Genomic DNA, 13,060 nt, shown 5'->3' with positions numbered 1-13,060 from the left:
ATTCTGCTTCTTGAGTATTCAACTGTGCTTTTCTTCTATTCTCAGATCAACTACCGATTTTTTTAACATCACAAATTCACAAAAACTACATGAAGCGCTTTCTTTCTACATTTCTAAACAAGTTCATTATGTGACAACTAAGTAATTAGTCTTAAAATATATTTTTAAAGGCAGCAGTAGACAAGAACCAATCTGTTGCTAAACCTTGAAGATATTTCTTCTTGTGGAAAACTTGCTTTGCTTCAAAAATACTTCCACAGCCTCACTAGGAATAAGTATGCTCTTTCTGTGTTTCTGTCTTCTTTCTGGAGAAATTCTTCATAATCTAGGATTGAGAAGGACATTATAGTACTTCAGTGTCACTGACACTCCACATGCAACAAGCAGACATATCTGCACCCTCCCTTTCGACAGCAAGGCTGTTTCCCAAGGGAGCCCAATTTGTATGTCAGAAAACACATTTCTGAGTCTTCCTTTTTTTTGCTGTTTTTTTCGAGAATGAACAGCACACTGCAGCGTGCCAAGTGAAAAAATGACAGGAGGTTGACATGTTGTGTGCCATTTGGATCAGGTTATGTCACAGAGACCTGACTGTGGCATCACTGCCAAAGGGAATGGCTCTCCAGAAAATCTGGGACTTCTGAGCCTGAGAGAGGATATCAAATCCTCAGAAAAAAGGACAGAAATATTCAGTACAGGGACAAATTACAGCAACTTCACGACCATAAGGTGCACCAGATTATAAGGTGCACCTCTGGGTGTCAGCAAATTTCCGAACTTTGTCCATATATAAGGCTCACCGGACTATAAGGTGCACTTTTCTTTTTTCAGCAAGGATCCGTGCTCAACAAAGTAATGAATTGGTAACGGAATCACGCGATCACAGAATTGACTGGCAGATGCTCAATATGGAAATATTTTTCACGGATTGGTGTAGTCTCCCCATGTGTGGGCCCCAGCACTCCCGCCTGCCCCCGGCACCAGCTGGCACAGCTCTCGCTGCTCTCACAGCTGGTGCAGCCAGTGCGGCTTACGGCTCAGCTTGTGGCTCAGCTCCCATGGCTGGCGCGGCTCTAGGTTCGCACTTCCGGGCTGGAAAACTTTGGACCTTTGTCCATATATAAGGCAGACCGGATTATAAGGCATACTTCTGGGTTTTGATCAAAAGTTTAGTCAAAAGGGTGCACCTTATAGTCGTAAAATTACTGTAGTTCTTCTGAACAATGCGTTTTCCTGTATGGTTCTTACTCCTCCCTTTAGCAAGAATTCTGGTTAGATGGCACTAGTCTTTAATTCTTATTTAGGGAAGAAACCAGTGAAAGATAGTAAGAAGCATTATGCAGGACCTGAAAAGAAACACCAGCCTTATCTTCTCAGTAAAATATTAAAAAACTGCTCTTTCATCATTCTGTCTGACAGCAGTTGATGCCATGAACAAAAGACTTTGTAGTCACCAGATTCTTCTCTGATTATGCAGATGTTATTACTCACACCAAAAATAAAAGTTAAAAGAGATGTTAAATTTTCAGGTGTTTGAGATATTTAGGGCTTTTGGCTGTTTTGAACAAGAATTCTTTACATACTTATGGCTGTTTATTTGCCCATCTATGCAAATTCTGAGGACCAGAAAGAGCCAACAGCTTTCTAAGGTTCAGATAGTTTTAAAATACAATTTTATTTTTACAAGTAGATGGAGCAGGGTATACAGGCAGCTTGGGCACAAATACAGCTATGAAGGAAAAGGGCTGATAGGCTAAATAACCTATAGTGTATGGGCAAGCTGGGTGCCACACACCTGTGTTGTAGGGAAGACAGGGCAGAGGAGTGGAAAACCCACCTGTGGCACCTTGCCTTCCAAGGCAGAAGAGCCATTTCACACCAAATGCTTTTTGCATTAAGAAGCTCAGAATTAGGCACCCAATCAAACTTCCTCATTACCTTGCCTGCACATGCAGGAGGTCATCTGTACTCTGCTACATTTGATAGGAGGTGTGTCCACCAGTGTCTGTGGTAAAAGCTAGAGGAAAAAGTTCCAGCAACATGAAAAATCATTATTATTATACTAAGGACCTGCATACCACCTCTTCAAGACGGCATCTTGATGCTTGTGTTAATATTTAGGCTTTTCCTTAAAGTCTGTATCCACCATTAAATCTTTTCATCTTCAATCAGCAGGAGTTCTGTGCTGGAAGTATTGGTTAATCTTTTTTTGAGAGGTTTCTGGCAGGATATTGGACATGTGTTTTGTTATTGGGTTTTTGGTTTTTACTTCTTTTTATTTTTTTAAAGAAGGTAGTCACCAACTTACATGATTATGAGAGGAAATAAAGCAGCAAAATGAAAGTGAAACCTTTTATTGAATCGTAATCGTTGCTAATAGGGGTTTTTTTGCATCACCTAATAAAAATGAAATGTTTTTCAGTAAGAAATAGGACCAACTCTCATGTAAGTCAGTAAGCATTACTTATGCATTAGCAGAGATTATTAAAAAATTCAGTGCAATCTTCACAGCTGGTCTTTGAACTGAGGGCGAATAAAGGCAATAAAGGCTACATGAAAAACACATCAGCAGAGCTCTTGTTAGAGCTACAATCACAACAGACACACTTGACAAACTGCAGCCTAACGGTGCTGCCCAAGGTATTTACAGCTGGTTTCTGTGCAAACATTATTTTTAAAAACAGGTATTTTTCTTCTGTGGTCATCCTGTAGGCAAGCGCAGCCCGGGGGAGAGGCAGCCAGGGGTGTTACGGGTGTTACAGCTGTTACCTTTCCTTCCCTCCCCACAGCTATTACTTTGCCCCTTGTCACTGCAAGCACATTGAATTTCCTTGCTATTGATTGCACAATAGGCAATGCGTCAAAGGCATTTCATTGCTGGGCGTGAACCCTGTCACTGCTGCAGCAGAGAGGAAGGCAATTACAGTAATTTCATGAATACAAGCCACAGCAATTTGACAAAAATTTTGGTGGAAACCCGGAAGTGCGGCTAATACTCGGGGGCGGCTAATATGTGAATAATTTTCTGACATTTACAACCCCAGACGTACCAGCCAGGGCGCCGAGCCAAGAACCTGCCAGTAAAAGCTGGCATTTTGTGATTGTTACAAAGTGTTACTCTGTTGCCCTGGCTCCCTGCAGGAAGCATGGGGGGCGGGAGAGAGGCAGGACAGCTCTCTTCCCTCCTCTGCCGCAGATCGGGGGAGAAATGGGGGGACCCCGCGCTGCCATTGCCGCGGCTTGGGGAGCAGGCGGGGGCCCCGTGCCGCCATTGCCGCGGCTCGGGAAGGAGAGGGGGAGCCCGCGCCGCCATTGCCGCAGTTCGGGGAGCCGACGGGGGCCCCACGCCACCATTGTCGTGGCTCGGGGAGGAGGGGGGGGGGGCTCTGCCCCCGCCCTCCGCCGCCGTGGCGGAGCAGGGGGTGCTCCGTCCTCGGCCGGCGCCGCGGCATGAGCGGGGCGCTGTCTCCGTGCCCGGCTGGCGCTGCGGCGGGAGTGGGGCACGCTCTCTGTGCCCGGCCAGCGCCGCGGCAGGAACGGGGCCGGGGCGAGCGAGCCCAGAGGCCCCTGTCTGTGGAGGAGAGGCCAGCTTCAGGGTAGGTGGGTGCAGTGGGCAGCCAGGTCTGGCCATCAGGGCCACTCTGGCTCAGAGCAGGGAGGTGTCAGCTACTCTCCAGATGGTCCCATGGCTTCATCCATCACCCTTCATCGCACACCCCTCACTCATGCCGAAAGCTGCGGGAACAGACTTCACAGAAATCCAACAGTAAAATGGGGCTTCAAAGAACAGTAAAATGCTTGCAGAAAAGCAAACTTAAGTACAAAGAAGTTTTACTGTAAGTATCTTAGGTGTCTTCCTTTTTCTAATTTCTTGTTCATGAAGATCAAAGTCAACCACTTAATTTTTCTTTTCTTTTGTAAGCTTTGCTTCAGAGATGCATTACAAAAGAGTTGGGGGGAGGGGAGAGATGTGCTTTTTCTATCACTACTGTGACACCTAGTCACTATGTGACTACTATGTGACTATGTGAGTACTAAATCCACATGGAGTAGTTAAAATATGAACTAGTTCCCCCTCTAAACATAGCATTCCTCCTCTGAGGCTCAGACACAAGTAAGCTAAAGACACAACTCTCGAACAAAAAATGCTGTTAAGGTTTGAATGCTTCTGAATTTAGGGAATTTTGTATCACCTTCACATGTGGTTGTATCCAGGAACTAAGGAGGTTTTGGGTGGGCCCTCCAGTGATGCTGTCACCAAGCTGGCTCAGGGGAAAGCAGTGCCCTTAGCAGGGATCCCAGCCAGGCTGCCTCAGTCAGTGTCTCTCACTGTTGCTGGAGCTAATGAAGCTACTGAGGTCATGGAAGGCTCATTTACACCACAAATCTGCTTTGTATCAGGCATAGTATTCAAACTCAATGTGTTTGGTAAGTGAGTGGTCTTCCATCTCCAGGTTCCTCTGACTGTCCCTTGTTGTAACTGGAACTGGCCTGGTGGTTGATGAAAAGTTATTTCAAGGCTTCTGTGCCTCCAGACTCAGGTTTGAAGACTGGAAAGAACATTACAGGTTTCTCTTAGATCCCAGTCAGGTGATGGCTCTGATCTGTCAAGGACTTTTCAAGACTGTTGATTTGTCACTACCCTTGTAACTACATGCAGGACACATCTGTACCCCTTGCACCTCCCAATTACCACAAAGAACTTTTCTTGCAAACAGGAGCCCCTTCCTTCCCACATTCATGTGCACTTAGACAAGTACCCAACAGACACAGAAGCTTTAAATGTATTTTTTAAAGGGATGTGGATACCATCGGTAACTGCCAATTTTCACAACTGTCCCTGGTTTCAGCACCATTTGAAAGCTCTCAGATGCCTTATAACCAAATTGAAAAATCAAATCTACTCTTCTGAGACTAAAGAGAATCCACTGGAAAAACTATGCTAAAATACAAAATAGCACCCAAACCACAGTAAGTATGTTCTCTCTTTCCTCCCTCCTCTGATGTTCCTGCTACTATGGATAAGGTATTAAAATTCTTTTTGATATTTATGCAAGCACTTCTTATACTGTTTAGTCATTCATTATGAAAAATGTCATGTTCTTATGTTCATGGTTTCCCATCCTGCACAATTACGACACATCCATCAACAACATCGTAAAACATACACCTGCACTCTAATCAAGTCCAATATAAACTGCAACAAACCCGCCAACAAAATATTGTGTGCACAGTTTGGAAATTTTAAAAGGACATGTAATTATTAAAACCTTTGCACTGGAAGAAAAACGAAGGAAAAAATCCTGACTTTCAGCCCCACATGCTTGAAACATCAGTTTGAATCATAAACTGCTCAAGATTTGTCTTACAAAATAAATGCTCTTAAATACCCCAGTATCCATCTTGGAAACTAATTTTTGAACCTTCTGTGCAGATTAGAAGGTGCTTCTTACCTATTCCCCAATTCATCCTCTCATTTTTTTGTGCTGATACTGTTTTTCATCTCATAAAGTCCCATTCCTCCAACCCTGGCCAGTTTCCCTTCAGGGTTTGATACAGCATCATTAAACCAGCAATCAAGAACAGCAGAGAGCAGTAGTTAAACAGCAGTTTAAAGTATTTTAAGAGTAGTTGAAACTCTCACATATTTAATACATTTCTGCACTATACACATTGTGCAGGTTGTGGGAATACAGTAATTTTACGACTATAAGGTGCACCCTTTGGACTAAAATTTTGGCCCGAATCCAGAAGTGCACCTTATAGTCTGGTGCGCCTCATATAGTGTACAAAGTTCGGAAATTTGCCACCCTGGAAGTGTGAGCCGCGAGGGGGAGCAACCCTGCAGCTGTGCTGGGCTGCAAGAGGGGAGTGGCCCCACGGCAGTGCTGGGCTGTGAGGGGGAGTGGCAGCCGGGCTGTGAGGGGGAGCGGCCCTGTGGCTGTGCCAGGCTGTGAGAGGGGAGTGGCCCCGCGGCCATGCTGGGCTGTGAGGGGGAGTGGCAACTGGGCTGTGCTGGGCTGTGAGGGGGAGCAGCAGCCAGGCTGTGCTGGGCTGTGAGGGGAAGCGGCAGCTGGGTTGTGCTGGGCTGTGAGGGGGAGCAGCTGCAGGGCCGTGCTGGGCTGTGAGGGGGAGTGGCCCCACGGCCGTGCCAGGCTGTGAGAGGGGAGTGGCCCCGCGGCACTGCAGCTGCCAGGTGCAGGAGGGCCCGGGGACCCACGGGACCTCAGCCAGCAACTGTGCGGGGGGTGCCGGAGGCGGATCCTCGCTGAAAAAAAAGGTGTGCCTTATAGTCCAGTGCGCCTTATATGACCTACAAAGTTGAGAAATTTGCCGACTCCCAGGGGGGTGCACCTTATAGTCCGGTGTGCCTTATGGTCGTGAAATTACTGTAAATGGCTTGGGCTATCTTGAACATCTGCTCCCTGAAAGCTGTGCCAAGTCTGTGGAGCTGCAGTGATGGGCAGGATAGAGAGCAGGCTCTTCCCTGCTGTGTTCCACAAGGAGCCTAAGGGCTCACTCCTGAGACCCCAGCTGAGCATCCAACCACTCCCCCTTCTACAGGTTAAATCCAAACAAAAAGCAAGTTAGTGAGTCAGCACTCCTGCTTAATTCTTTTGTGTTTCATCAGCTAACCTTCTTCCTTTTACATCTTTTTTTTTTTTTTTTTAACCTGAAAAAAGTATTATTTTATGTTACTGCAGGTAGCTTAAGTAACAACAGATTAAAACAGACCTTATACACTAAAGGTCTTTTCAGACACTTTGAAATGGAGTTTTTGAAGTTTCAGGACAAAACCCCTGTTGCTTTCCGGGGCAAATACTGTCCAGTGAAAAGAATGGAGCAAAATGAGAGTAAAAAAGTGGCGTTTTCTGCCATATTTCTCCCTTACCAACCAGTCTTCTTCCTCCTCATGAGACAAAATGTACAGCAAAATGGAATAGTATTTTAGGGTACTGCACGTCTACAATATGCATACTTCGTAACATCTCCTGTCCAGTTTTTGAAAGAGCACCTAAGATTTCAAAGAAGAAAATGGTGAAACATGCAAAAGCCTCAAGAAGGTTTGCTGTCATTTCATGCCACACTAAAAAAGCCTTGAGACAAAGGAAACCTCCTCTGAACTCCAGGGAACTGGACACCACTTATCCCAGGTACACCTAATAAAGGTCCTTCTGCAACACTGCCTGTAAAGCAACATCTACACACCTGTCTGGCTAATGAACATGGAACTCTGGTTTCAGCTGGACTTCTGCTGCAGCAAAAAAATAAAAATATTTTGCAAGTGGTAATATAGCAGCCAATACAAGCAAGAAAGGGAGGGGAAGGAACATGGAAATTCTCGTTTCTTCCATAGTAAAATATAAATTGTCTGGAAGGTATTAAAAGACTATTCACCCAACCTTTGCTCAGTCTATGGCCATAATTGACAAGCAATTTAGAAAAAAAAATTTTAAAAAGAGAAAATGTTCTGCATAAAATGCTACCCTTCAAGGTGTAAAGTATCAGGAGTCACCGTTGACTAATCTGAAAGGCCAATATGCAAAACTGGAGAAGCACATGTAGTCTAGAAAGGCATGCTGTCACCTCCTCCAAAACTCAAAGCAGCAATGGTTTTGTCCTATGCAAATAATATAATCCAAATTCCTGCCAGGTTAGTTTCACTCCCTGCAGAAACTCACTCTAAGCCAAGGCAATAATTAGATTCGCACCTTTTAATTGCTTTTCTTCTCTTTGGGTTAAAAAGGCCAGAATTTCTGCATTTCTGTTGGAAGGGAAAAGAAAACAGAAACCAAATAAAAGTTTACCCTAAGAAATCTGTCACTTCTCTCCCCCAAGACATATTCCTGCTCTTACAACCTTTTCTGGGCACATTGAAAGAAGAGTTTCTGTATGATTTGGGAATTGAAGAAGACAGATCCCCATGTCAGCCACCCTGTGGCCACACAGCAACAAGTAGAGAAGTTAGAATCAGGCAGAGGATGCAAACCAATGTACAACCCCTTTTCTACAGTCCCAAATCCTCTTGCTTCCTTTCTCAGGTAACAGAAGCAAACCTCCTAATAGAGACTAAGCCTAACCAAGGAGAAAGCAAGGGGGAAAACAAAGGCAGAGAAAATTCACTGTGGAGGAAAAAAAAATTAAAAAATGATGATGATCAAAGAGCAGTCAGAAGATTGGGAATGAGGGATAAAAACTTTGCTGTAGTCACTGTTATGCAGGTATATTCCAGGCAAAATTTGCAGTCCAGCGACTGCAGCATGGGGAAAAGCCAGTTAATACTAAACTGAAGAGCCCCACTGAAACTGAAATTTAAATGCATCCAGTGCTTGACACAGAGGCCCAAAGCCTCCAATAACTGTGGAATTACACAGTTTTATAGCTAACAGATTTCCAGGAAGGACTGTGAGACACTTTTAGGCAGAGAGGGAGCAAAGAACATTTCAAGCCAATAAGTCTTTGAGAAAGGTTTGAGTAACCAAGGAGAAGGACTAACAAACCCTGCACAATGATGGATGAAATCCAAAAGGAGAAAAACAAACCAAAACAAAACACTCTTGAACTGCTCAAGTTCATTTAAAATGTGAAATAAAGTAGTTGTCAGATGTTCTGCACCCTGGTAAATAGCAGTGATGCACTTAAGAGTGAATGCTAGAGTTGCCCTGGTTATAGAAAAGACATTGAAGTTGTGTGCTCTTAACTCTTTTCTTACATTAATTTCTCCCACGTCACTGTTCTGCCTGGGACCCTCAACACCTTGTTTGCTCCAGTACAGCTTCTGTTGTCAGTCAGAAGGCTCCAGCTACATGCAAACAATGTCCAGAATTAGTACTGGGAATTGAAATAGGAAGAAAATAATATCCCACATATTAAAAAAAAAAAAAAAAAAAGGACAGGAAAGCTGCATACATTTGAAATTATCTAATTCCTAGCACAAGTAGGCTGAAATAAATTTTGTGCCAACTTGGTTAGTTTTTTGGGATGATCCTTGCAAGAACATGAGACAGTAATTCTTGGAAGCCAAGGCTGGAAATCAGTGTTACAGTAAATACAGTCTAACTACCTAGTAAGGGTCTGTTTTGTGTGAAGGAAGAACAATGCAATTGATTTATTCCTCTGCATTTGAAACAAGGAAAAGTAGCCCCTGCTATTTTTTAGTTACTGCCAACTGTTTTCCACAACCCACTACAAGTTTTCCAGCGCATACTTCATCTCTCCCTGATCCTGCAGCAACCTTACGGCAACTCTGGCTCTCAGTGGCCTCTCAGGAGCTCGAGATGACCACCTGGGTGTGTTTAAAAGTCTCTGTTACCCAGCCCGAGCACCAAAGAAAGAGTCAGGAGTTGTCGCCTGCGGTTTCCGAGGTTGTTTATTTTATCTTATCTAGCAAATTCTCTCCCCGACCAGCCGAGGCCCGTTCATCAGGTCAGTCAGAAGCACACTGCCCGCCTTCAGGGTGGTATTATCTTTTTATACTACAAACCACATGAACATTATTTATAGTTATTTTCCAATAGCTATCACCTATGTTGTACAGTCCAGTTCTGCTCTAAACCAATCAAAACCTGCTATCATCACCCCAAAGATGGATGCCAAGAAGAAGGAGAAAGAAGGACAGAACATGCCCAAATTTCTCCGTCTTGACCCTGAATCCCCATTCTAAAAAATCTTAAAAATTTACTTTTCCACCCTGTGATAATCTAACTTATACTCTACTCATTTTTTGTGACTTGTAACTCTTCATACAAAGGTGGTAATTTTTTCCATATGTTGGAATCAAAGGCACAGGGGTTCTGGGTTGTGTGCCAAGGTCTCTGAGCTCCCTGCCAGGGTCTCAAGCCATTCAGGGCAGTCAGAGGGATGTCCTGGGTTCCAACATCTGGCAACCCAGAAAATTCTGATTCTCATGCCCTTGCTTTTGAAAATCATCAATAATACTTCATGCATTGAGCTGCTTCCATTCTAGTTGACAAAGACATTTGCCAGTTATCCCTCAGTGGTTTTTTTTCCTGCCCTTGCCTTTCCACATTTCCACCTTCCACCAGGGACAAAATAGATTGCACTGTAGTACACACAGAACTATGTGTATGTGTGTATATATATATATATATATATAAAAGTAAAATGCTGCTTGCTTGAAAACTAAACCAAACAACCAGAGATGAAATCCTTGGTATCCAACACAGTGTTCCAAGAACAACCTTCATCCCTTCCTGACATCTACAGCAACCCTCGCCCTGCTATAGACTGCAGACAAAGGTACCAATTCTGAGCACCCTGAAAAGACCAACTGCCTTTTAACCAAGGAGCACAAGTTCTGACTAAAACTGCATTTCTCTGCCAGTTGTTTCCTGTGTAAGCAGCAGCATTTCAACTACTCTCAACAGCTGGCTTAAATTTTTGCTCTGCAGCAAAATGAGCAGTCCTATGGAGGATTAAGGAACATTGAGATTTTAAATTGCAAAATAAAAAGGAAGATCAAAAAGCATAATATGCCGCTAGCTCACTTGGAAGAACTTCCTGTTTTGGATGCGGCAATGGATAAACCAAGGAGGAGGCAAGGGAAGTTAGAGGGCTGGAAGACGAAAATTTCAGACCCAGAAACACAGCCTCTTAACTTTATTCAATAATAAATATTATCTGTGTATCATACAGTGATACTACTTTTCCAATGTCCATAGTATCACTCTGAAGTAGAGTTGCACCTTGCAAGGACATGTAGCACTGTCTGTTTCTATGAAATTTTGCTGTCCCAGCTCTTTGCTGTCCTTTGCTCTGGTCACATTGCACAACTACTGTCACAGTAGGACAAAAGTGTTAAGGAAGGGCAGGATCTTTTATTCATGCTAGAGGTCAACATCCTGTTTTAAAAGCTGTAGTTGCATTTTAAGGAGATATGGCTAAGACAGGAGCATATAAGCAACTATTTTCCTGAGTTAATGAATTGACATGCTCTTCTGCATTGTCTCTTTATACCATTCTTTGATCCAGATACATGACAAACGTGCTGCACAGGATGTTCAGAGAAAAATTAATGCACAGTTTTTCTTCCTTCTCCAAAACTATTACTGGTTTCTCTGACTGTGATGGGTGTCCTCTGCTTTTGCTTTCCATTGATCCTAGGTTGCAAAGGAATAGTAAACAGCCTCTTTCCTTAACTTGCATCATCCAATGAAATGTCTGAAGTGTTGATTTAGGATTTCAAGCACTGCTTATAGCCTAGGGCTTGCTAATCAGCTCAGAAATTTGCTGTATCAAATAACTCAGCAGCTTTTTTTTTTTCTTAAAAACTGCTTTTATCAACTTTTCCTTAAATGAAGGCTGGTATGTCATTAGTCAGAGCAAACAAGGGGTCTGTTGGAGATCACTGCACAGGGAGGCTGTACAGAAGGATTTCTGTACTAAACATCACCCCCAGGGAGCCTGCAATAACTAACAACATCACAGCTGTCTGGGTGAAGTTTAACATCAATCATTAAACTTTTTGATAAAATTTTGATGGAGAATGCTGGAGAAAAACAAAGTTATACTATATGAAGGGATTAGCACTGTTTTTTTAATAGAAAACAATCTCTGTGTGCATATTTCAGGACTTAAAACTATGCAGTGAGTGTGTCTGTCAGCACATGAAAAGAAAAGCTGTACAGGATTGTGGGCTAAACAAAGAAGAGGACAATAATATTTGTCACCAAGGCCTAAGTTTGAGTCAGCTCTGATGATAGCTTTTTTTGTTTTGTTGGGTTTGGTTCTGGTTTTGGTTTTGCATGAAGAGGAGATTAGACAAAGATAGTAGGATTGTTCACTGTCATTGTGGGATTCCATTGTGGTTTTACAAATACAAGGACCACCTTCTCCTTCCATTCCTCACACAAACTGAAAGAATTAAGAAAACCCACAGATTTCCTTGCTCAGTACCAGCAGCAATCTCACCATGACCACACAAAATTTTAAAGGATACTGTCACTGAGGCAGATGGCCCATACATTGTTCAAGGCAAGGATATTACAGGGCTTAGACAAGAGGATCCATATCATCAAAAAGACCTCAAAGCCATGTTGCAAAACAAAGGGCAAGACAAAGGTACAGTTTTACTTCTGATAAAACAATCCCTTCTTCCTGAAACCAGTATGTTGTCCACAGGCTGAAGGATAGCCTTAGAAACAAATTCAGATACGTAATTCCTATACACTTTATCTTATCTCAAAGTTGTTTCTAATAAGTTGCCAACATCTCAGTTGAAAATTATCATTTATAGCCATCATTTAGTTTAGAAGTTATATGATGTCTCATTAATTGGCTCTGGCTACTTTTTCCAAAGCAATAATCACAGGTTTGGTATCCTGAGACATGCAGACACATTTCAGTGACTCAGCTGGACCTGTGAGAAACAATATGTTTAGCTAGCTGTAGGTCACATATTCCCCACACTTGATCAAAATGTGAACTAGCAAGCACCATGAGGTACAGATTTAGCACTCACTGCCATGCCCATTATGGTCATTTAGAGCTCTGTGATTTTAGACAAGAACATTAGTGAAACAAGGGATACAGAGCTGATCAGTCACATACAAGTTTAGAAAACAAGACACATTAAATTACTTCTCAATATTTCAATGACTGCACTGCTCTGAATTTAAAAGTCCTAGGGTACAGTAAATTCACGAATACAAGCCGCACTGAGTATAAGCCGCATCCCTGGGTGTTGGCAAATATTTCGTTCTTTGTCCATAAATAAGCCGCACCTGAATATAAGCCGCTCTGTCGTTCGCAGCGAGGACCCGCGTGCAACAAAGTTGCCAAATACTAACAGAACCACGGCATGGCGGGGTTTACTGGCTCAACTAAGGCTGTGCAGGCTTGGCCTGCTAGGGGCTGCTGACGGGGTCAGGTGGCCCAGTTCGGCGCTGCCACTCGGGGCTGGCCGCCGCCTCTGGGTTCGCTCGCCCCGGCCCCGCTCCCGCCGCGGCGCTGGCCAGGCACAGAGAGCGCGCCCTGTTCCTGCCGCGGCACTGGTCGGGCACAGAGCACCCCCTGCTCCCGCCACGGTGGCGGAGGGCGA

Source organism: Catharus ustulatus, assembly GCF_009819885.2.
Source record: "Catharus ustulatus isolate bCatUst1 chromosome Z unlocalized genomic scaffold, bCatUst1.pri.v2 scaffold_29_arrow_ctg1, whole genome shotgun sequence".
NCBI lineage: Eukaryota > Metazoa > Chordata > Aves > Passeriformes > Turdidae > Catharus > Catharus ustulatus.
Note: the sequence above shows the minus strand (reverse complement) of the source record.